This window comes from Syngnathus acus, chromosome 6, assembly GCF_901709675.1.
Source record: "Syngnathus acus chromosome 6, fSynAcu1.2, whole genome shotgun sequence".
Lineage (NCBI taxonomy): Eukaryota > Metazoa > Chordata > Actinopteri > Syngnathiformes > Syngnathidae > Syngnathus > Syngnathus acus.
Window position 1 is genome coordinate 10,839,235 of NC_051092.1, and position 23,001 is coordinate 10,862,235.

The 23,001-nt window shown below is 39.6% G+C and overlaps 1 protein-coding gene across 1 annotated transcript in view; it reads right to left on the reverse strand.

The window, feature by feature from the left end:
• Positions 1–23,001, reverse strand: part of cdh13 (cadherin 13, H-cadherin (heart)) — a 160,596-nt gene that overhangs the window by 137,203 nt on the left and 392 nt on the right. The gene's annotated exons all lie outside the window — the stretch shown is intronic.

Genomic DNA, 23,001 nt, shown 5'->3' on the forward strand with positions numbered 1-23,001 from the left:
TCTAATCGTCCATGGCTTGTCTTAAAACCAGCAGAGAACAATATGAACGCCAAGTGTGCTCCTCTGAATTTTCTGCTTCTTTGCTGTCAATCAACTTGCTTAAAATGGAAAACAAAGGCAAAGTAAATACAAAAAAAAACAGGAACATGTTCGTGTCCCCTCTTCTAAAAAGCTTCAGACGTTGACTTTTGAACTACCTTGGAACATATGCTTTATCGATTAGCTCAATCAAAGCTTTGCTCTTGAAACGGCAAAAAAGAAATCCAACATTTATTGCCCCCAAGGATAGTAAGGTGGATGACAGAGATGGCTTTGTTAGCTGGAGAAAGGGCTTTGCAAAACAACCTTACATTTTCATGCTGGACCATTTATTTCACAGAAATAGAGATAGTCAAACCATCACCTCTTGGTATGTGTAAGACGTGAAAATAAAATAATAATAAAAAGTCGATTACGGACAATTTGTGATGACACACCCAAAGCCTCAAAAAACACCACACTTAGCCTAATTATTTGACCTCTGTGAGCCTTTTATCTTATTATCCTATTAAAGTCATTCTACTGTGTAATTGTGTGTAGTCTGAAAGAGGTGCTCATTTAATCATGGAAAAACTTTGTTTTGATTAGCCTATGAGGGGGAAAGAGACTACAGCTAACAAATCATTGTCATTAAAAGTTGAGCTATAATAAAACGCTATTCCTCTGCTCAAGTACGGTAGATCATTGCTGTCAAATTGTCCTCAACCATAAAATTACAAATACGCTGTACACCTCCTGAGTGCTTTGTTTTATTTGAGATCTTCAGTGTTTTCCAAGCTTACATTTCTGCTTAAATGAGCAGGCTGGGAACCTTCTGGATTTCTAATGAATCTTTAATCAAAGGAGATTAAACTTCAAGATAGTGAGCCGTTGGGGTTGGTGGGGCATAGGGGGGGGGGGGGGGGGGGGGCATTTCCAAAAGTCACTTTATTTTGACCTTAACTACAAACTCAAAATATGTGCCATTTTGCAACCTACACTCTGAGAAAAATGAAGGAGGAGCTTTAAACAAACCACCACACCAAACCTTACATCATCATAATGTACCTGCACAGTGTGTCTATTTGTAATTCCAGTTCCAATGCAGTCTTCTTTCATGATTGGATAATAATACTGTATATATAGTGCATCTATTTGTAATTCCAGTGCCAATGCTGTGTTCTATTATGACCAGATAATAATACCGTATATATGGGTCCATCCATTTTCTCACCACTTAAACTGTTCATGATACGCAACATTTACATGCACCCTAAATAGAAATAGCAGACAAAGAGGATCTGACTGTATAGTTGTATGAACTGCATAATTTAGCGTGTGGTTAGACTGAGCCATTCCACCATCCCTGACCTGTGCAAAGTTGTGTTTCTTTCAACTCTTCACTTGATCACCTCACATTCACAGAGTGGTCCAGACCCGTGACTCTAGCGCTCTAGTTAATCAAATAGTGTCAGGCCTGCAATAAGTCCTTGACAGGGATTTTGTCAAGAGTGGCACTCTTTATCAAAGGTTTACTTTGCCCGTGTTTTCTGCAAAATGATTGATCCCAGCATGCTCTGGCCTGCCCTTCACGCTGAGTGATGGAGCAGCACACATATGCATTCCTATGACTGAATGTGTGTTATTGTGCAACATAGGGATGCTAGATGGCAACAGAAATATATGTTTGCTTTTCAAACAACCTTATACAGTCATGCAGTAGACTTGCAACATACAGTAAGTGTTATGATGGAGTGATGTTTTCACCTTGCCAAAAAGAAATCAGCTAATCTACTTAACAAATTAAATAATATCAACAGTGGGATGGCCTTGTCACACAATACAGTATATCTGGGCTTTGTACTTTGGTTGTCTTTCCTGGGCCTAATGTAATGACAAAATATTGTGAACCAATTAAACTATTATACATAAGGTTAGTGCAATGTGGAAAAAACATTAGTGCTGTTTTCGGGTGGAACTTACCCTGTCAAATGAGCCAAAATTACAGATTTTCTGGGGGGAAAAATATACTTCAAAAGTCAAACCACAAATCCTACTGTCAAGAATTCCACTTATAATCATATCCAACAGGAGCTGTTTTCAAGTTAGAGTAACTGCCAACAGAATGAAGTATTGTGGGCAGTTTTACTGTATTTGTCAATGTTAGTGTTGAATGCTGATCTAAGATGCAGCTTCATGGAAAAATGCTCATTTTTAAAGAAACTGCTTGATAAAAAGCTTAAATCTGCATACTTCACCAACTTTTGTTTCCCTGAGTATGGGTGCATATATAGAATTGCACACTTGTACAGCAGTGGCCTTACACTGGGCTTCAATGTTAAAAACCTAGAGAAGAATTTGGACAATAACAGTCTTTCTAATCTGTGATCACAAAACACTTAACAATTTGAGTACATATATACAGCTTTGCAGTATTGCACATTTCTTGGAAAATATATTTAGCATCCATAATGCCACGATCCTTGAGCATATGTCTTTGAATGAAAGACACCCTGAATGATCCAAACCTCTCGAGCACTCAACGTTGAAAAGAAACAATCAAAAACATGGTCAAAAATAAACAAATCTTCCCAATTTAAAATATGTATGACTTTTGTAACAATGTGTAGTAAGGTCATTTATTTCACAATGTTATTACTGCAACGCATTTAAAATTTCCTATGGAATCAGTTTGTCAAACTCAAGGCCCTAGGGCCAGATCGGGCTTGCAACATCATTTTATGGGGCCTGTGACGGCAAATCATCAGTGTTGACTTCATGTTTCTTGTACATTTTCTTCACTTTTCACAACACTGAGATGAGATATTGCAAGAATTTTCATTACTGATGCCCCCTCCTTTAATTTAAATTGGGAAAATAGTTGCACAAACAATTTACAAAATGTTTTTGTGTATATGTGATAATCGATCGTACATTTATATGAGTTCACAGTTATAAAAGCCCTCCAAGGGAAACCAACGATGTGGCCCGCGACAAAAATGAGTTTGACACCCTTACATCAATCAGATTCAGATTCTACAAATTTGCAGATTGTTCAGAATCAAAGCTTGTTGGCACTTAAGGCTCTATAATCATAAGTGGCGCAGCTGTACTCAAACCTAAAAACAAGCACATCTTAATATTTGTGCCGAGCAAGCCTAATTTTTTGAGTCTGGGAATTTGGCAGACTTCCATGTGCCATCGTAGGCAATCTGTCCGACCAAGAGCTGTTCCTTTGACATGCGCTCACATGCTGAAAGTAGATTAGACTTACAGTCTGTCCGAACGACATCTAATTATTGGCGCAGGTAGTGCGACGTGATTTTGAGGAATCTGATAACGGTGCAAGCAGACAGATTTGGAGCTCCGTGGACAAGTGTGGTGGATATCAGTGTTTTATTCCAACATATGGCAAAAGCATGCATCTAATCCTCTGAGTCATTTCAGCAATCATTTCATTCAACACATTATTATTATTGAACACATTTTATATGTGTGTGTGCGTGCGTGTGTTTGTATGCCACTTGTGTATCCAACAACCACTCATTAGCATAGCTGATAGAGGTCAATCAAAGTCCAAGGCAAGATCACACTTGAGTGATTGAAGACACTCCAAAATAAATATTTTGCCCTCCTTCCCCCTGTTTTGTGCTGATAACCGCAAACAACAGAGCTGTAGGCTAAGTCTCCAGACAGTGGATTTACATAGTGCTTGTATGCAAGTATGAGCACATTCACAGAGAAGCAAAGATTATTGAGGACCTGTCCCTATCCTGCCAACACCTGTCCAACAAAGTGAAGCAGTTGACATGTTTGCAATTGATGTGAAGGCAAGGAGGGAGACTCCAACAGCTAGTGACATGTAGGTTTGGCTTGCTGTCATTAAGGAAATGTCAGCACAGCACATTCAAAAATTATGCACAAATTGTCTTTCTGGCACAAATGTTTGGTTGACCCTGCATCTGTATGCCATGCTGGAGAATGTAATTTATAATGTAAAGCACAAGGCCAAGCTTTTCTTTAGCTGAGTCAGGTCAAATATTCCAATTAAAAAGGCATTTTTTCCTATGCACATTTGTGAGTTAGAGGTGAAGTATTCATATCTTTATAAATATGTTCCAAACAAATGCAAATGAGGTCATAGGGGACAAGGAAGGAGTCTTGCCACGAATAGCAAAAACAGCCTATATTTGCAAATGTACCCAATATAGTTTAACTTAATTCAAAAGAAACATACAATTTGAGCTAAGTGAAATAAATGAATAACCGTAATTTCTGGACTATAAACTGCACCCAAATATAAGGCACACCAGCTAAAATTAGGGGAAAATCCCGTTTTGTTCATTTACACTGGACTATAAACCGCAAGTGTTTTAATGTTTAATTTCCAAAGACGATGCACAATCATGGATTGTGTTCGACCTGCAAGTTCAACTGTTTTCTTATTCATTCTCAAATTGGAAACGACTTGATACTGTGGAAACAATTCCTTTTGAGTCTAATGGTATTTGTACATTCTCAAATACTGATTTATTGTCACTCCTGTAAATGCACTCATGAGCTCCCACGGGTCATTCTTGTGCAGTTTTAACGGTTTCCAATTGCATACGGCTTTAGTGTATTCTAAAGCTCACAGTGGCCCGTTGACCAAAACTGAAATGGACATTTTCCCTCATGCAAGCTAAACTTCCCTCTGAGAGCAAGTCTTTGCTTTCTTAAACAGCACAAATTGAATTAGGACATTCTAGCAGCTGGCAAGTGTGAAATTGAATTGAAGTGTATCTCGAGTTGTGAGACGCGGGATTTAAACACCCTGAGACTAGACCCAAGTGGAGTCGATTACAACCAAGAAACGAGAGGAATAATCCCAGCCATCTCAAATTCACTCGCGTGTGTGTGTGTGTGTACTCGTTTTTTTTCCTCAATGGGACAAAGAAGTCAATTAACTGCTAAATAAGCTAAACAGAGGGAAGAACCTTCCATCCATTCATCCATTCATGTACTCCACATGGCCCTACACAATGCTATCAATCCACAATTACACTGCTGTGGCCCGAAGGAACATTCAGCCCACTGTTTATCTTTTCCCCATAATTAAGACTTTTAGTGACTGTCACTCCTATTTCACCGTCCTTGTATAGCTCACAGCACCTTTGTTCGAGCATCTCACCCTGTTGTCTGCTTCTTTGTCCTCCTTTCTTGTTTTGCCATTTCCCTTTGACCCCTGCAGTCAGTGATTGCACCGAGCCTCACTCACATCAGTTATTTCCAGCCTTGACGCCAAGTGTTTGCTTTATCAGTCACATTTTCTCATCCATTCTTTGCCTCAAGCAACAGACTGTTCCATCAGTCACTGCTCAACACCCACATTCAACCCCTCTCGCCCCCGTCGTTGTGATGGCTAATTCCATCAGTCACACGCCTCTCACACACCAACACCAAGCCCAGCCACTTCCATCATGCCATTAATCTATTTAAGAAAGAGCAACAGTACACTTTCTGTGGCTGCAAACTGAGCCCAGGAAGGAGGGGCGAAAGGAAGTTTGTCAAAACTGATAAAAACAGTCATGGCACTAAACAGGAGTATTAATCTTCATATTATTGTCAAATAAATGCGGGCTATCGTATCAGCTGGAATGGAGCCACAAAAAGAGTCTCCAATTGTAAAGTAGATCCGTCACACCATAAGAGAGCTGCTGGAGGCAGCGTGAATTTCAGAATGTTTTGCTAAAATCATATTTGAAGCCACCCAGGGCTGGCTTTTGCCACTGCCGGGCTATAGCCTACAGATAAGAAGTAACTTACTTTTAAGGAACAAAGGTCACTCATAGACAATAAAGTGTGAAATAAAGACACTTTAGGTCACAGACTTGCCTGACCTCTATGCTGGCAGCAGTTTTTACACAGTCACGCTATGAATGTGAATAGGAATGGTTGTCTGTCTCTGTTTATGCCCTGCGACCGATTGACAACCAAGCAAGGATATAGTCTGCCAAAAGTCATCTTAGATAGGGTGCAGCTTCCTCCAACTCTGAACAGAACTAAAAGCCAAATATATGTCCACGTGATATAACCTTTGTGCATTACCATGACAGCTGAAACATTTGATATTCTTGTGTTTATTGTGGCAGTCAGGCGCTAGTTAGTACGTCTCGCTCATAGTTCAGAGGTGCAGGGTTCGATTCCGGCTCTGGCCTTCCTGCGTGGAGTTTGCATGTTCTCCCCGTGCCTGTGTGGGTTTCCTCCCTGTGCTCCAGTTTCTTTTGCAAAAACATACGTAAATAATAGCACATTAGGTCTGTTCTAACATATTACAAGGCAATTTAAGCTTATTTTTAAGCATTACTGATGCTTGTAGTAACAATGAAAAGTGCAAAATGCAGGTCAAGCAATGTCATAGACAACCAAAGTACTTCAATCCAGGGCTGCCAAAAAATGACAGTAGCAAAGGTAGCATTAAATTGATTTTGATTATTTTCTGGACAAAGTTGGGAAGTGTACTGTCTTTGAAAAAGACCAAAGAAAAATAATTGTCTTCTCATAATGGTTGATGACAGAAGAGCAAATAGTTCCAATACCTTGTTGGTGATGAAAGGAGAAGTGTAAGATCAGAGAAAATGAACAAAGACTGAGCAGAAAGCTTTTTTCTTCACTGAATCCATTTTTTGGTCAGGATTTCATTGGAATCGTTTGTTAACATTGATCCAGTATACTCCTTTCGTCTTAGTTTTCTTTTCATGATATGAGAGGCTGCTCTGCCGTATTCCCTAGATTTCTAACAATGCATCTCTCATTCTTTTCATTAGCTTCCCTACGTTGATTCTACCTTTGGGGAAGTTTTCTTTTCAAAGCCCCAAGTGACACCATGCCTAATGAATACAAGAAATAAATAAAATATCCATCCAGTCATTTACTATTCACTTTCCACCACATCTCATCCTTTCTTGCTTTTTCATCTGTCGGATGCGCTGACAGCATCAATCTCATTTTATTCTTCATTCTGTACCTCAAAGTCGGATTCTGACAATCAAGCTTTGTGGCTGTCTCAAGTTTCACATACTTTTTTATGTCCTATGAGCTTGTGGGGTTTTTTTCTCCAACCAGTCCATCTTAAAAGTCTCTTCAGCAACCCATCAGTGCTTTCATTTGGCACTTCTTTGCCTTTCAACTCACATGCCACTTGCCATCACTAAATCCTTCCCTTATCACTGTGGGACTTGTCACAGAAAGGAGGAAAGAAAAAACATTCCTTCGTCTGTTATTTCCCTCATAAATCTTAAATTTTATGAGTGTGAGTGTACACCTGCAGCATAACAGCCAATATTAATTTTCCTGGAAACTTTCAACTTCAAGATTTGATCTGCCCTCACTTGAGTATGAATTTATAATTAATGGCATGAAACCAGACTTTGACTGTTTGAATAACAATCAAAGTTTGGCAAAAATGCAATCTGGCACACCATTTGTTGTCTTTTGGCTTTTTTTTCTTTTTTTTTTTTTTTTTAGCAAGATTCCAATCAGGATTTGAAACAAGAACAAAATCAAAAACACCTCAACTCCAGCACCGTTTTCACAGCTAATGATCTTAATTGGTCTTCCGCCCAATTTAAGATGAGTAATTTTCCACGTGTGTGTGGAAAATGCAACGAGCCCTAAAACCTTGCTGTGGCCACCTGAAAACTTAGATATTACAGGTTTACTTTCCTGTAATTCCGGTAATTCAGTGGCGAGAGGCTACGAGGTGGGGGCCAATGTAGCCAACAGGTGCCACTTGTAATGCTCTGGGGCCTGTTTTCATGCGCAGCGCAAGTCTAGTGCAAAGTGTGTTCTGCTAGGCGGAACGCAGCTGACTTCCAGCCAATCACCCCCTCCCTCCTGCCTCTCCACCATCACAAGCATGTTTTTTCCTGCATGCTCATAAGGATTCCTGCTGTATTTTTTGGTCAATAGTTAAAATTGCAGACACATGTTAGAGTGGTGCTCACTCTAACTTATTTTGCAAGAACCACACGGGAGACAGTATGCCCTTTTAAACACCTGCAAGTGGAGAGTCATTCGTCGCTGTGCATACAGCGATGATCGAATGAGGTCTGGCTCAGGCCTCTTGCAAGAGCATATTTATTGAGAACAAGCAGGATGGGGGTGACATTGGACATGTTTGGTGGTCACCTCAGCAACTGGTTAATCAGTGCGGAGGGTCCCAGCTCATTGTTTCACAAGGTCGTGGAAACAGAAATTAGTGGAGCATTTTAGATGACTAACTAAGCAAGAATGTTTCCACACCATTTGGAAAGTTTCAACAACTGAATGGTTAAACTTTTCAGAGTCAAGGAAAGGTAAAAGGTTTAAACAAAGTTAATAATTCTAGTCTACATTCCAACATAATCATACGATCAAGATAATCTGTAAACCCTAACAACACATATATTAGATTACCGTATTTTCCTCACTATAAGGCGCACCGGATTATAAGGCGCACCTTCAATGAATGGCTCATTTTAAAACTTTGTCCATATATAAGGCGCACCGGATTATAAGGCGCACCTTCAATGAATGGCCCATTTTAAAACTTTGTCCATATATAAGATATATACATTTGGCCCGCGGGCTGGACTTTGGACACACCTGCTGTAGTGGCTCAATATTGGTCCATATATAAGGCGCACCTGGTTATAAAGTCGGCTTTTGAGAAAATCGGAGGTTTTTAGGTGCGCCTTATAGTGCGGAAAATACGGTAGTTACGTTTACGATTAATACTTTGTTTATGGAATATGAACAAAACAGCTGTTTTTATCCATTTCAGGGGGCAGCCATTTGGCCACTTGCTGTCGACTGAAAATGACATCACAGTTGCCAGGTCTCAGGTGACAACCAATCAAGTGACTTCTGCTGCTTAACTAATTTTCCACAAACGCATTATTCATTAGAATGTCGTGTTCGTACATGTCACTCTCAGCCTCCTCCCTTTCAGAGTCGTGATGAGTATTTTCCCTGCTCAGCGTCCCTTCTCTTTAAACCAGTCTCCCAAGTCCTCTGGCGCTCGCTCTCTCTCTGTGGCACTCAACTTGTTTCTCCTGAGCTCTTTAAACACCATCATCTGGTTCTATCTCGATGTCTGGCTCATTGTTATTCGTCGTTATGGTGCAGAAATAGGACATGGAGAGGAATGCACAACATTTTAGCAATCCACGTGATGAATAACATTTATTATAATTGGCTACTCCTGCATGCATGGTTGTTTTTTTCTCATGGTAAAGTTAACTAAGGTTGGTGGTTCAACACGTTTATACATTATTTTCCATCCATCTTCTGAAGCGCTTATCCAGTCGCAAACGTGCTGCAGCCTATCTCAGCTGACTTCAGGCACTTGGCGGGTGACACCCCAAACTGGCTGCCAGCCAATCGCAGGGCACACTAAGACAAACAACCATTCGCACACACACACCTACGGGCAAGTTGGAGTGCTCAATCGTCCTCCCGTGCATGCTTTTGGAATGTGGGAGGAAATCGGAGTACCCGGAGGAAACCCACGCAGGCAGATGGAACCCTGCACCTTTGAAGTGTGAGGCGATGTGCTAACCAGTTGCACCGTGCCGCCATCATGTATTATTTTATTTATTGTAATTTATCACTACAATGGGACAGCGTTGCTCAGTGGTCGCCTCCCAAACTAGAGATTTGAAGATCAATCCCCAGCCATTGTGACCTTCTCGAAGTATCCTTGAGCAAGAACTCTCAGTTTCTCCAGATGCTGTCATCAGTAAGTGAATGAAGAATTCAGTGTAAAGCCATTTGAGGGCATTAAAAGGTGGAAAAACACTGTAAGTGAAAGACCATTTACCATTTATGTACAGCAATTTCTCTCTAACATGACATTTGAATCAATGGATTTTGAAAAATATGAGATAAAAATAAACAGAGTGTACAGGTGGAAATCATGCCAGAAAAATCACTGATGTTGGCGTAATGCAATTTAAGGTAAAAGCTAAAACAGGCATTTGAGGCGGACAGCCATGGTGTATGTGCAAGCATTTCCTCAGGACTTTAATCCATGCATGCTGCAAAATATTTTAGGTTCAATGGTCAACGACACCTGTCTTCAGTGTTCACGTTCAAGTTTAAAAAAATAAATAAAAAATTAAAAAGAGAACTGATAATTTTGTCTGTGTTTTATTAGTTGCAAAATTTAGTGTGACATCTAGGAAAGTCACATGCTCACACTCGCTATTTGATTGCTTATAACTCAGCACTGATATAAAAACGACATGAATACAAAATACATACCTGAGACTTTGAGATTTCATCTGGTAAACATTTTGCTTATTTATGATGCATTGATTGCAAGAAATATGTAAGAATGTAAAGAGTGTGTGATCAAGCCCTGGTCATCCATACATACATTTTGAAGTATTTTTATTATAATATTTCATTTTTATTTATCTTTTGTCATTTAGTCTGGTAGTAGGGGACGCCACTTAATGCTAATACTGTGCTTCAATCAGATGTTAGATATCTGTTATTTTTTTCTTTTTATTATTTTCATAAAGGAGCACAGTGACCAACTGGTTAGCACATCCACCTTCCTGTTTGGTGCCTGCACGAGTTTACATCAGGTACTTTGGTTGTCTCGCACATTGCAAAAACATGCACGATAGGTTGATTGGATATTCAAGATTGTCTGTAGGTGGGAATGTCAACATGAATGGTGGTTTGTCTATATGCACTCTGCCTCTCCACCAAAGTAAGTTGGGATAGGCTCCAGAACACCCACACCCCTAGTGAGGAGTACAGAGAATGGATGGAGGGACTTTTGTTGACTGAGAATAGTTTTAAACAAAAGCATGTGTGAGTACTATAAAAGCTCATTGTTATCAACTTGGGCTTTAGAAGCAGAGCATCACAGTTTGAGCCCTACTGCAGACTAAAAAGAGCAACTAGATGTTGGAGTCTGTTTACTGACTACTTTCGCAGTGCCCTTGAAAGGGTGGGACATCAAGAGGCTCCCATAATCAGGAGGGACAGTTCTGTAATTGGTATTGGGCTCATCTCGGTGCTGGGAGGCGAACTACAGTCTGTCTGTCTTTGTGTTTTACCTAATTACTACATTTAGCCAAAAGATAAGTAAAAAAAAAAAAAGATTTTGAAAAATAGACATGCTTTAAATCAGAAATCCTTTTGTTTTCACAGGGGTGCTTTCCACTGCATTTACTGTGTATATTTACAGTACATAATTAAAAATAAAGATCACCAATTTGGCTGAAATGATGAAATTCAGTCCGTTAAATCCTCCAGATAATGCATTGAATTATGAAATTGGATATCCTCAGATCAAAATCAGGCTTCTCCTAAATGTAGATAAAGATCTGACTCATCAGATACCAGTCAATGGCACTGCAGGGTAAATGAATCAGCTACAGAGTGCCAATGAGAGAATGATGTCATGGAGTTATGCCATTCTGTTACACACATCCAGTACACACTCTGTAAGTTCAAACAACATTTAAAGGGTAGGCCATGAAAATATGGCACTTTAGAGGAATGTTCATCATCAAATATAGCAACAATGTAATTGTTGCTGACAGTGACAAGTGGAACTTGCCCTACTTTAAAATCATTGCTACACTATGTCAGATACAATGTTTATTACCGTATTTTCCGCACCATAAGGCGCACTTAAAATGTTCTCAAAAAATGCAGTTGCGCCTTTTAATAAGGTGCGCCTTTTGTGTGGACAGAATTCCAAAATATGTAAATCTGTTGTATGGCTGCCGCTACAGGGACGTAATATGTAGACCCGATGAACCAATCAGAGGACATCACGTTTTACATAGATCGGGTAGGTAAACCAATCAGAGGACTGTACCTCCGAGTATGTACCTCCGCCGTGATTGATAAACAAATATCATCGGTTTGTACAAAGCAAACAGCATTAGAACACTCTAAAATGGCATTGACAAAGAGACATGCTTACGAGGCATAATTCAAGCTTTCTGGAAAGCCGGGGTCATTGCCGAAGAGAAACGTGACGACAACCCGACTGTGTAATTCGGATACAGAAGATGAGGACTTTGATGGGTTTGCAAATGAATATCGATTAACAATATTGTGAGTACAGTAGAGTATATGGTTAATTACTAGAATAAAATACAACCAAACTAACTGTCTCGCCCCCGTTTCGTTTTTTTTTTTTTGTCTATCATACGTCATGCGCCCTATAATGCGGTGCGCTACATGTGTGGATTCAGTCCAGAATAGACCCGCAATTGAGTCCGGGCCTTTTAACCCAAAGCGCCTTATGGTGTGGAAAATACGGTACTCCATTATTTTTTACTTCTACGTAGTCACCGTGTCAACAAAAGATAGTAGAATCTATTCAATACCACATTAAGTCTATTGAAATAACCCATCTTTTTAATGAAATTTAAAAAGACAGACAAGAAAGAACAAGATGTGACAGCAGACATACCAGCTCCAAATGGACATCTACTGTTCGGACTTACTCTTGTGCGATCTTTCTTTTTCTTCATACCCTTTCCCTTTGCCATTGCCAGCGACCAAATAATTGTGTTAATACCCTCCAATCACACTTACAAAGCCCAATCTTTCCACGCTACGAGATTCTTATCCTATAGGATAGAAAAAAAATACTCCTTTCAATCCTTTTCTGTCCACACTCGAAGAAGCACAACCCACATCACAGTAGGTAAGCTATCAGCTTTCCTTTTGACACAGAGACCAAACATAAACACACACAGTCTTATTTGTTGTTGTTATTCATCATTCTATCGTTATCACAAATGATTTTATAACATACTGTACACTTGTCAAAATAGTTTATTAAATGGAACATCCTTAATATAGGTTATATAAGCGAGTTCTCTAATGGAAGCTTTGTTTGGGTGTTGCTTTTTCCCCTCTTCCCTCGCCTTGCTCTCAATTCCTCATCGAAGAAATGAAGCGCCGACTGGTGACCCGTCAGACATCTTGCTCCTGTCTCCCTCTCTTGAGTTAGGTGTCATTGTCTTTTTATGTTTCTTGGATGGGTTGAAACGGTAAAAGAAATTTCATTGTTCTGTAGTACTTAAAATTTGCAATGACAATAAATTAGATTAAATTAGTATAATTTGGAACAAAATTGGCTACATATCACCCTACTTGTTTCTTTTACGTGTGGTCTGCATTGTTGTGGGAGTGAACACAGCCGACTTGATTTGTGTACAATGGAAGTGGGCCCTCTCATTCCCTTCCAATTATTCTCATGAGAGGCACAATCCTTGACATGGCAGGACCAAAAACTAATTTATTAGAGTCGATGCAGGAGATCCAAATGCACAAAGTAACTTTAATGAGTACCTGCAAGCAGAACTCCAGGGCGATCACAGATCAGCACCATGAAACAGACACTTGGAAACTGCTTTCCATCCCAATTGGTCATTAAATGTGTGACAACAGGAGCCCAAGAATTGTTTTATACTTGGGACAATGTTGGTCAAATTCCAATTTGCACATCGTTTGAACACAAGGTAGCACAAATTAGGACACCATTTCAATGGTAAAAAAAAAAGAGCCAACAACACAGTAGCCTATAATTCCCAGCATGCTATGGAGCTGAGTAGTTGTTCAAGTTTGCATTTCTAAATATTCTGCACAATAGCCAGATGCAAGACCTACTGAGTAAAATAATGCAGGGCCCTCTTAAAACAGAGGAAGACGAGCAATGGACTGTTTTATTTCCCCTGGATTGTGAGGGACCTGCCAGTAAAATTCAGTTAGACAGCAGATAAAATTGTGGTGACCCGGTGACATATCAATAAAAGCATTAGAATATTTTTGTGAGATGCACATAAGTGTGAAATCTGGCACAGGCAAAAAATAAAACCGCTTATTCTCATTCAGGTGGCGGGTGAGCTGCAGGTGAGAGGCAAGGTACACAGTGTACTGGTTGCCATTTGAAGGGCAGAAATAGAGACAAACCAACCATGTCCCGAACCCTCGTATGCACGTAGAAGGAAGTAAAAGTACTTGGTGAAAATGCAAACAAGCACGGGGAGAACATGCAAACACCACTCAGGAACGCCAGAGCCGAGATTGCAACCACAGAGTTGTGAGGAAATATCATCATGCCTATCGACTGTCTAAAAGACTATGAAACTATGAGTATAAAAAGGAATTTGTAGTAGAAAATACTACAAAATTTACAGTTCAGGACATAATTGTTCTTTTAAAAATTCCTTCTCTTTGTGCTTTTTTAGCAACAGTTCAACCCCTGCAGCTGATTATTTATCGTTCCATGAAGTGCTATGGGGAAAATGTATTCAAAATACACACAAATCAAACATGTTCTGGAAATAGATTTGTCGCCAAGGTTCAAATGTTCAATACAAACTATCCATTCATTCATCCATGCTAGTAAATGCCAAATATGTCCTGATAAAATGCTGAAATATGACATTTCAGAAGAAATTGGTTGTCAAGACCTGTTGGTGAAGTGTTTACCAAGCTAAAAAGCACAAGCACATGTGACAAGCCAATATGCAGTTTAGAATGAAGTTTCAATCTGTCACCAAGTGCAGCGAATGCTAGATGATACAAGGTCGGTCGATTAGATGAACGATAGTCGCAAGTAAAACGGGGTGAAGGAATTGATGGGAATCAAATACAGGCCCTTACTTTGGAGACAATTTATCATACTACTACGCAGTCTGTGAACACTCAAACCAAATGAATATTCATAGAAAGTGGAAGGGGTCGTTCACTCTTGTCCTCCCATCAGTGAGAAAAGCCAGGGTAAATCTACACCTGAGAAATGACTCTGTCAGGACCCATTTTAAAAGCACAACTCAGCTCCTGTCCGCACGTTAGTCTTTCTACAGAGCTCCACCCTCTCTAGTTGTACTTCTTTTTCAACAACTTGCTTTTTCTCTCTGAGGATCTCCTCCATTTTACCACGCGATCATTACTCCTACTTGTCTTGCTCTCTATTGTCTTTTTTTTATCTGCAGCCTCCCCTCTGCTTATTTAAACTAATAGACTGAAGCGAGATGCTGAACAGGCACACAGGCAACTCTGTGAAGTGAATGTTAAATAGAGCTTAAACCTGCGTGATTTTATTTATTGTTTTACAGAGTAGGAGTTGACCAATATTTCAATCGAGCCAGGAGAAAACCATTTATGCTTATTCCAAGACTGAGGATGCGACCTAGTTAAGTTTTTCCTTCACATGGACTAGCAAATATAATTTAAGATGTACCGTCACTCACGAAGAAACATTTTTGTAATTTTTTAATTGAAAAGATTATGTAAATTTTACTGATAAGTGATATTCTCCAAGGTGCATTTAATTTCCACCTAAGATACTTACACTTTTACAAAAGCATCTTTTCAGATACTTCTCACAAGACTGGTATAGTGTCTTATTCTTCTCATAACTGACGGAGCTTCCATTATTCAGGCTCCACACACAGCAGTGGAAGTGCAAGACTAATCTTCACTGTACTATAAGAAACTGAACGTATATCCTGTAATTGATATGTGATTAGTCCAAGGTGCAATCCACAGGCCAACTCCAGCTTCCCTGTGACCAAAGAAAGGATAAGTACCGTATTTTCCGCACTATAAGGCGCACCGGATTATAAGGCACACCTTCAATGAATGGCCCATTTTAAAACTTTGTCCATATACAAGATATATACATTTGGCCCGCGGGCCGGACTTTGGACACACCTGCTGTAGTGGCTCAATATTGGTCCATATATAAGGCGCACCTGATTATAAGGTGCACTGTCGGCTTGTGAGAAAATTGGAGGTTTTTAGGTGCGCCTTATAGTGCGGAAAATATGGTAGTGATTGGATGGATGGATGGATGGATGGATGGATGGATGGATGGATGGATGGATGGATGGATGGATGGATGGATGGATGGACGGACGGACGGACGGACGGACGGACGGACGGTCGGACGGACGGACGGACGGACGGGCGGAGGGGTTGGAGGGAGGGAGGTCCGGACAGACAGATTGATGAATGGATTGATCAGTCAATCGATCAATCAATGAAATAGAGAAGAACAGCAATGAAAAGAAAAAACTTTTCTCTGTGAATCTTTTACAGTTGGGTCAAAACTCAAACCAGCTGTCAGGTCCCATGGAGGAGCTGACAGCAGCCAGCTTTCAACTAAGAAACATATTCCCTTCCTTCCACGGGTAGCATGGACGAGTGCCGTCATGTGTAAAATCTGCACAAAGGTGGATGTTGTGTGATGACATCTAATTAGCTGAGGCATACATGGCTGAGGGACGGACAAGCGAGAGAAACGAGGTCGGTTGTTCGTCAGAGAAATGCCTGCAGCACCTATTTCAGTTTATGTGGTGCTGGACACAAAATAGTCTAACATCGTTTTATAAAACAATTTAATTTGTGATCACCCAAGGTAACTAAACAAAATTGAGGTTGTTGGGTCAATTTGGGCAGCACTCTAAGGGCGCAGAATTGGGGAAAATTAACAAGTGTGCCAAGAATATACAAGAAAGGAGCGGTAGCAGTGATATCAGATTTGTTTGATGGTTAACAGTCTCTCCTGACTGAAATGACCTTTAACACATTTCAAACAAAAGTACATCAAACTTAAACTGTTGCTAAAAGACATTACTAGACATTTAGATACAAATAAATCATACGTGGTTTTATATCGGCATCATTTTACTTTTTACGCTCATAATCCTTATAGCCTCTTGGCTGTTAGTTAGATGGTGTTTTATTTAATGATGTTTTTCCATATTTGGCTTTTTTCATGTCTTGCTCATTACGTTTTTGTTTCCACCTGATCATGTCTCTTCAGGGTCAGGGTTACCTAAAGGTGCTTGGCATCGTTTTGAATATCCATCCGTTTTCTGAACCCCTTATCCTCATGATATATTTGTAGTTTGTATAGTTGTTGTGCTTTTAATTATGTAATATTTTAATTTACTCTTCATACCTAATTTTTATCTCAGCAGATAATTACTTTGTTTTATCAAGTATCATCCAGCGACAGGGTTATCATCTCTCTGCCAAAATGCTATGAGCAACTCTAGGAAGTAACATTAGGTCAATGTTAATTTTCAGTTATTTTGTTTCATCTAATTAAGCCTGCGATTGTACTTACCAGATTTCATTAAAAGGAAGCATGTAGCTGATGGCTGTGGCTAGTCACTCACATTCCAAAGTCATAAACTCAAAGAAAATATTTTTCTTCTATAGTAAGTCTTCAATATATGAAAAAGCACCTTGCAAAGAGGAGCATCTAACTGCAGTTCTGTTCATGTACATTATTTGAATTCTTCTAGCTTATTTAGTTTCTGTCACATGGCAGTGGTGTGGATTTTCTAGTGGAACAAAACAGAAAAGGCTTTTTTAGGTTGGGTAGCAACAAGCGGGCTATAACCATAAATGCTCTGCTAAATAGTCATACAGCGTGACTGCACATGTAGCATGATCCATGAATGCTGTCCATATGGGCACCAGCTTAAAAAAAATTGTTTCCAGTAAAGCATGTAGAGAGAATGTGAAAGTGAAGTAATGTAATCTAATGAAAATCAAATATATTCTGCGAAGTGCTACGATAATTATAACAGAAGGAAACACTGAGCAAGGTCATGTATTGTGGGCTTACGTTAAAAAGAGAGGTTCATTTCAAACGTATTAGACAAGTTAATTTGTTTAAAAATGAATAAATAAAACATAGCTTTTGTCATTAATAGTTGGAGATCAGTGCGCTCTGAGGTGAGAAGCTCCGTCAGCCGAGAAGGACTCAGAGTCGAGCATCTGCTGCCCACTGGATGGATGGAGGGACGGACAGACATACTGTCATCCATTGACTAAAATTCCTCCAGCTTCTACTGCATACTTAAATATTTTGAATTTAAGTTGTTCAGGTGTGCAAGACAAATTTTGTTCATGGAGTATTTTGACGCGCTCTCCCTTTCTCAAACCTCTATTTAAAGTGTTATACTATAGAGCAATGTTTTACAGATTGAAAGGAAAATAAACAGTTGAAACCTGACAAGAAACATGGGAGTTATGGTGAGCCTTGCCAAACATAATGGAAGCTATTTATAAAGTAAATACACCTCATTTCTAACATTTAAATTGCATATTATAGACTGATCTTTGAGTGGCACTTAAGCTGGTGAAGCTTGGAAAATAATAACCGGCACATTGTTGCCATCTAGGCAACATTATTGGTACAGCATTTAGGAACAAAAGATGGTTTTGAGTTTGATATAAGTTATAGAGAAAAGCACATGCCTAAATTAGCAGTACAAGATATTCAGCTTTGTGACATTTCCACCAAACAAAACATTGAGTTTCATAAACAAGAGTGTGAGCTGGGTTTAACTAAGATAATGAGACAGAAAAAAATGACTAACATAGAAACACTGCACAGACAAACAAGTGGATGAAATGAGTTTACTGGAGTGATTTCTTGAGTACTGAACTCGCAGTTCTGTTGAACAACAGAAGGGTGTGATTGCTTCGCAGAGGCGCTTGGCGAACAAAGCGCGGGAGAGGGTGCAAAAGTAAGTGTGACGGCTTCAAAAGCATTCACATCACAATCACACTTGCACCTGAAAAAGGCAAGTCAAGGTAATCATGATGCGTCTAGCTATTATCTCTAGCTTTAAAGATAGCATTCATCATTTGCGCCTTCTGCAAGCGTTTCAAATTAAGCCCTGTTTACTTTCGTTAAGCCAGAATTTGCACTTGAGATGAACTCTAAATCATCTGATAAATAACCCACGCGCTACCATTTGGTACGGAATGGAAGATTGATACAAGGGAAATTGAGCAAACAGTGGATTAGTTCTTGACAAATGGCACATACAGGTCAGCAAGAAGAGTGAACAATTTTGAGGAGGATTATATGCCCTGATATTTAAGATAAATACATTATATGGACTCAATGGGTAAATAGTCAATCTTTTTAGCTTGAAGAAGAACAATTTGGGCAGGGGTGTCAAACTCATTTTTGTCGAGGGCCGCATCATAATCATAGTTTCCTTCGGAGGGCCATTATGACTGTCAATATATGATATAAGCTACACAACAAACTGATGAATAACAACAGTTTTGAAATCAGAGACGAGTAAAAACAGATAGTTTAAAAAGACGCATGATAATAAAACTTGATCAATATCTCTATTTTTTAAAAGTGAAGACAATTTGCAATTTTGACACAAGTTGATGAACAATTTGTCTTTGCGAGCCACATAAAATGATGTGGCGGGCCGTATCTGGCCCCCGGGCCTTGAGTTTGACACCTAGGATTGAGGATATTGAAACTTGAGCTTAATCCACTTGGACCTCCTCTATGGCACAAAAACATTGAACGTGCATTAAAAACATGCATTTGAAAGTGTTTTAAAAATATACAATTAATCAATCATTTAATTCCCCCAAAATTAATCAAGGGAACAGTACCCCTTGATGCTCAATATTATTACACCACACCCTCTCTGTTCATAAGAGCTATTTATTAAATGCATGGTGTCAATTTTTGTCTTAGCTTTGGCAAGGAAAAGCCGACAAAAATGAGAGCGAATATGCAAAAGAAGGTCTCCATCGCACACAGTCCATTGGATTTCTTAAATCTTCCACATTGCGGTCTGTGGTGGAAGAAGTGTGACTCATAAACACATTCATGCTCCCACCAGCAACTGCTCCTTATATTTTCATTGCTTTCTACACTAATGTGCAGAACAGGTCTTCTGGTAGAAATAGAAAAAGCCCTTCTCCATGAAATAGTCTTAGTCTTCCGCTTGCACGGCACAGAGAGGGTCAACAAAATCATGTTTAATAATGATAGCATCTGCCAAATGAAGACTTGTGGTTGAGGCAGGCGAAGAGTGGGGAGTATATATCTAGATATGGAAAGAAGACAGGCTAACAGGGAGGATGAGAGCCTCATGAATATGTGCAATGGATTACAGAGGGTGTTTGTCACAGGTGGCTGGAGGAGACAAAAGTGTGAGACAGCGAAAGGGGTGTAAAGTAAGAATTTGTTCACAGGATTATATCTCATCGACTATTTTTGTGGGGGGGGGGGGGGGGGGGGTTTAACTTCAGCTTTTACAATATGTCAACTTTTATCATGAGCTTGTTCATGTACTTGGCAGACAACAAATTTGACAAGAGGACAATGACATGAGATGAAAGCGTGATCAACTGGAGCAACAGCACGGCCTTTCACTGCTCTGTCCGTCACAGGTGAATTTAAAATCCTCAATGTCCTCTCCTACCTCCTCACAAACAAACCATTAATCCGCCCGGCATTCTTTTTTTCCCCTTGCCTGCCGTGTTTCACGATCGCAAGGCCAATGTCCACTGGCCTTTTGCGTAATTAGGTCACTTATAACAAATACGTGAAGATACGAATGGATGACTGAGGGGACATATTTACTTTAATGACCGCTCTCCCCGTCTTCAACCTTCCTCCTCCGTTCATCCACTCACACTCTCTCTCAGGTGACGGCTTGTCAAAGTTTACAAAAGGAAAGAAAGCTTTGTTTTCTTTTTCTTCCTTCAAAAGGTCACCCCCCTCACGCCAGACTTAAAAGCATTTGACCTTCTAGCATATCACAGGTCACTGATGCTCAAACACACACGCAAGAAACCAGCAGGTAAACAACAGCCCAAGTATAGCGCTCCCATCAAAAGAGGAAAAATTTGGAATATACCGGGTAGAGACGGCCATAATAATTGATTCAGTTAAGAATGAATGTGTATATATGTATTTCCGTTGCTGAAAGACTCTTTTTTTTCATGTTGATATTGAAAAACACTTAATTGAAGGACAGCTGCACTGAGTAGGATTATGCAAAGGGTAAAAACACTTTATTTCTTTTACTTTTTGGTGTATTCCACATTCTTTTTGTTCTTGTTGCACTTTCACGGTCATACCTGTTGCTCCAGGTGTGGATGTTTTTTTTTTCATTGCGACACCTGTGAACAGCTTTTCATGCTGGATTCAAAAATTTGGGTGTCTGCACTTGTACCTTCACACATAGCTTGAAATGTCCCATTACTTGGTGCGATTAGCATTTTCAATAACATTAGTTTCACGTAGTTATGGGTGATGTATCAGTTTACACCACGCTTGCATTGGCAGCTTCATTCATGTTGAAGCGTGCGGTGAAAATCCAACAGTTGCATGCAGTACATCACCTGCTTTATCAAAGTAGAATTGTTTTGAATTTTTATTTCGCCTATCACACACTCCATTTCGCTCCCCTCAGTATGCAGGCAATGCCTTAAACAGGACCTTTAATAGTCCATTGAGCACCATGCCTATAAAATCCAAATCATCCAACGGCCAAGTGCAAGTGCATGATTTAAACTGTGATTCAAATCATAAAGTCTTAAAAAATATTAGACATTAGTGTAAGATAGACAAAAGGAGGAAAATGAATTCGAAGATCAGTTATCAGGCTCGTAAGCATTAAAAAGAGGTGTGAAAGATTCTTCCACCTGCTGCCCCCAGCAGTGCCTAGCATTTTCCGAACCGTTGCTCAGCGCTGCGAGACTACTCAGCTTTTCATTTGGAAAAAAAAACAAGAATTCATAACAGAGAAGATGAAAATGTGTGCACTTAGTGTCGAGGGACTTTACAATAATAGATTCTATAAATAATTTGCTTTGATCCCATTTTGACTACCCAGTATTGATACGGCTTGTGGAAGAAGACAACAGGTTTGTCATCCTGATGCAGTTAAGTAGAAGAGTATTTGCTTATAATTTGTCGATACCTATATAAATAATACGAACATGTAGACCGCAGAAGAATCGACTGTGTAAATGATTCAGTAATAATCAGATTTACCTGGGGATTATGCCGATTGATCAAGGAGCTTACGGTTTCTATTTACATTCTTTAACCATTATATTAAGTACAACATGCAATCGAGCGAGAGTGGACTGAAGGTACATTAAAAAAAAATAAAAAAAAACACTTCTCACTTTAGATCGACACAAATGTTTCTATCATGTTAGTCACTCAACAATACAAGTCATGACCCGGTGCATTTGTTTGTTTTGGTACAATTTTGGGCAAGTTGTTGAGCTTAAAAATGTGATCAAAATGATATTTTGTGTAAAATTACCATTAAGCAAAAAAACATGAGTGAGCAATAAAAAAAATGACAAAGTATTTTATTCTCTTGCTTGCACAATGCAAGTGTGCAATAATAACATTTCTGCTCTGCAAGCCTCTACCTCTCTGGCAACATCAATCAAAACTTAACATTCCTTTCCAAAATGAATAATTTTGGATAATGCACATTTATTAGTGTCCACAGAGAGCAGATATTATCTTAAGTTTCCCAGGAGGATGAAAATGTGTTTCATTGACTGAACTATTATCAAGGGGGTCAAAGGTCAGGGCCCTGGTAATTGTCAAGAAAATATCATAATTGCACTTTCAAAACAAATGCTGAACACACACACACACACACCACCCCCGCCACATTATTAACAGCCCTCCAAAGACAACATGAGATTTTCTTTTTAACTATATGATCAAACGGGAGAGTGGCTCCATCACAGTGGGAAATTAAGTCTTTATTCAGCATCCCGGGAGACTATTTCTGTAAGGAGCGAATGAAATACCCAGGGGGATGCAACAAATAGAGCAGCCGAGCTATAACTCCCTCTTACTTTCTGCTTCTTTTGACAGCTCTTGCCACCTCACTCACTTGGTCCTTCTCTTTCCTCTATGGCAGAAAGAGAGAGGGTGAGATGGTGGAGGAGTGGGGGTGGCGAAGAAACGTTCAAGTTGGTGTCTGAGTGGAATATAGATGCGACTGGGGACAAGGGGCTGAGGAGCAATGAGCTGCACACACTCGCTCTAATTATCCATCCTCATCTATTTGCTTGTCTTGATTGTAATACAGAAGCTACAGTATGACTTGCAGATCAGCCTTTCACCTGCCCTGACAGTGACAACTTGCA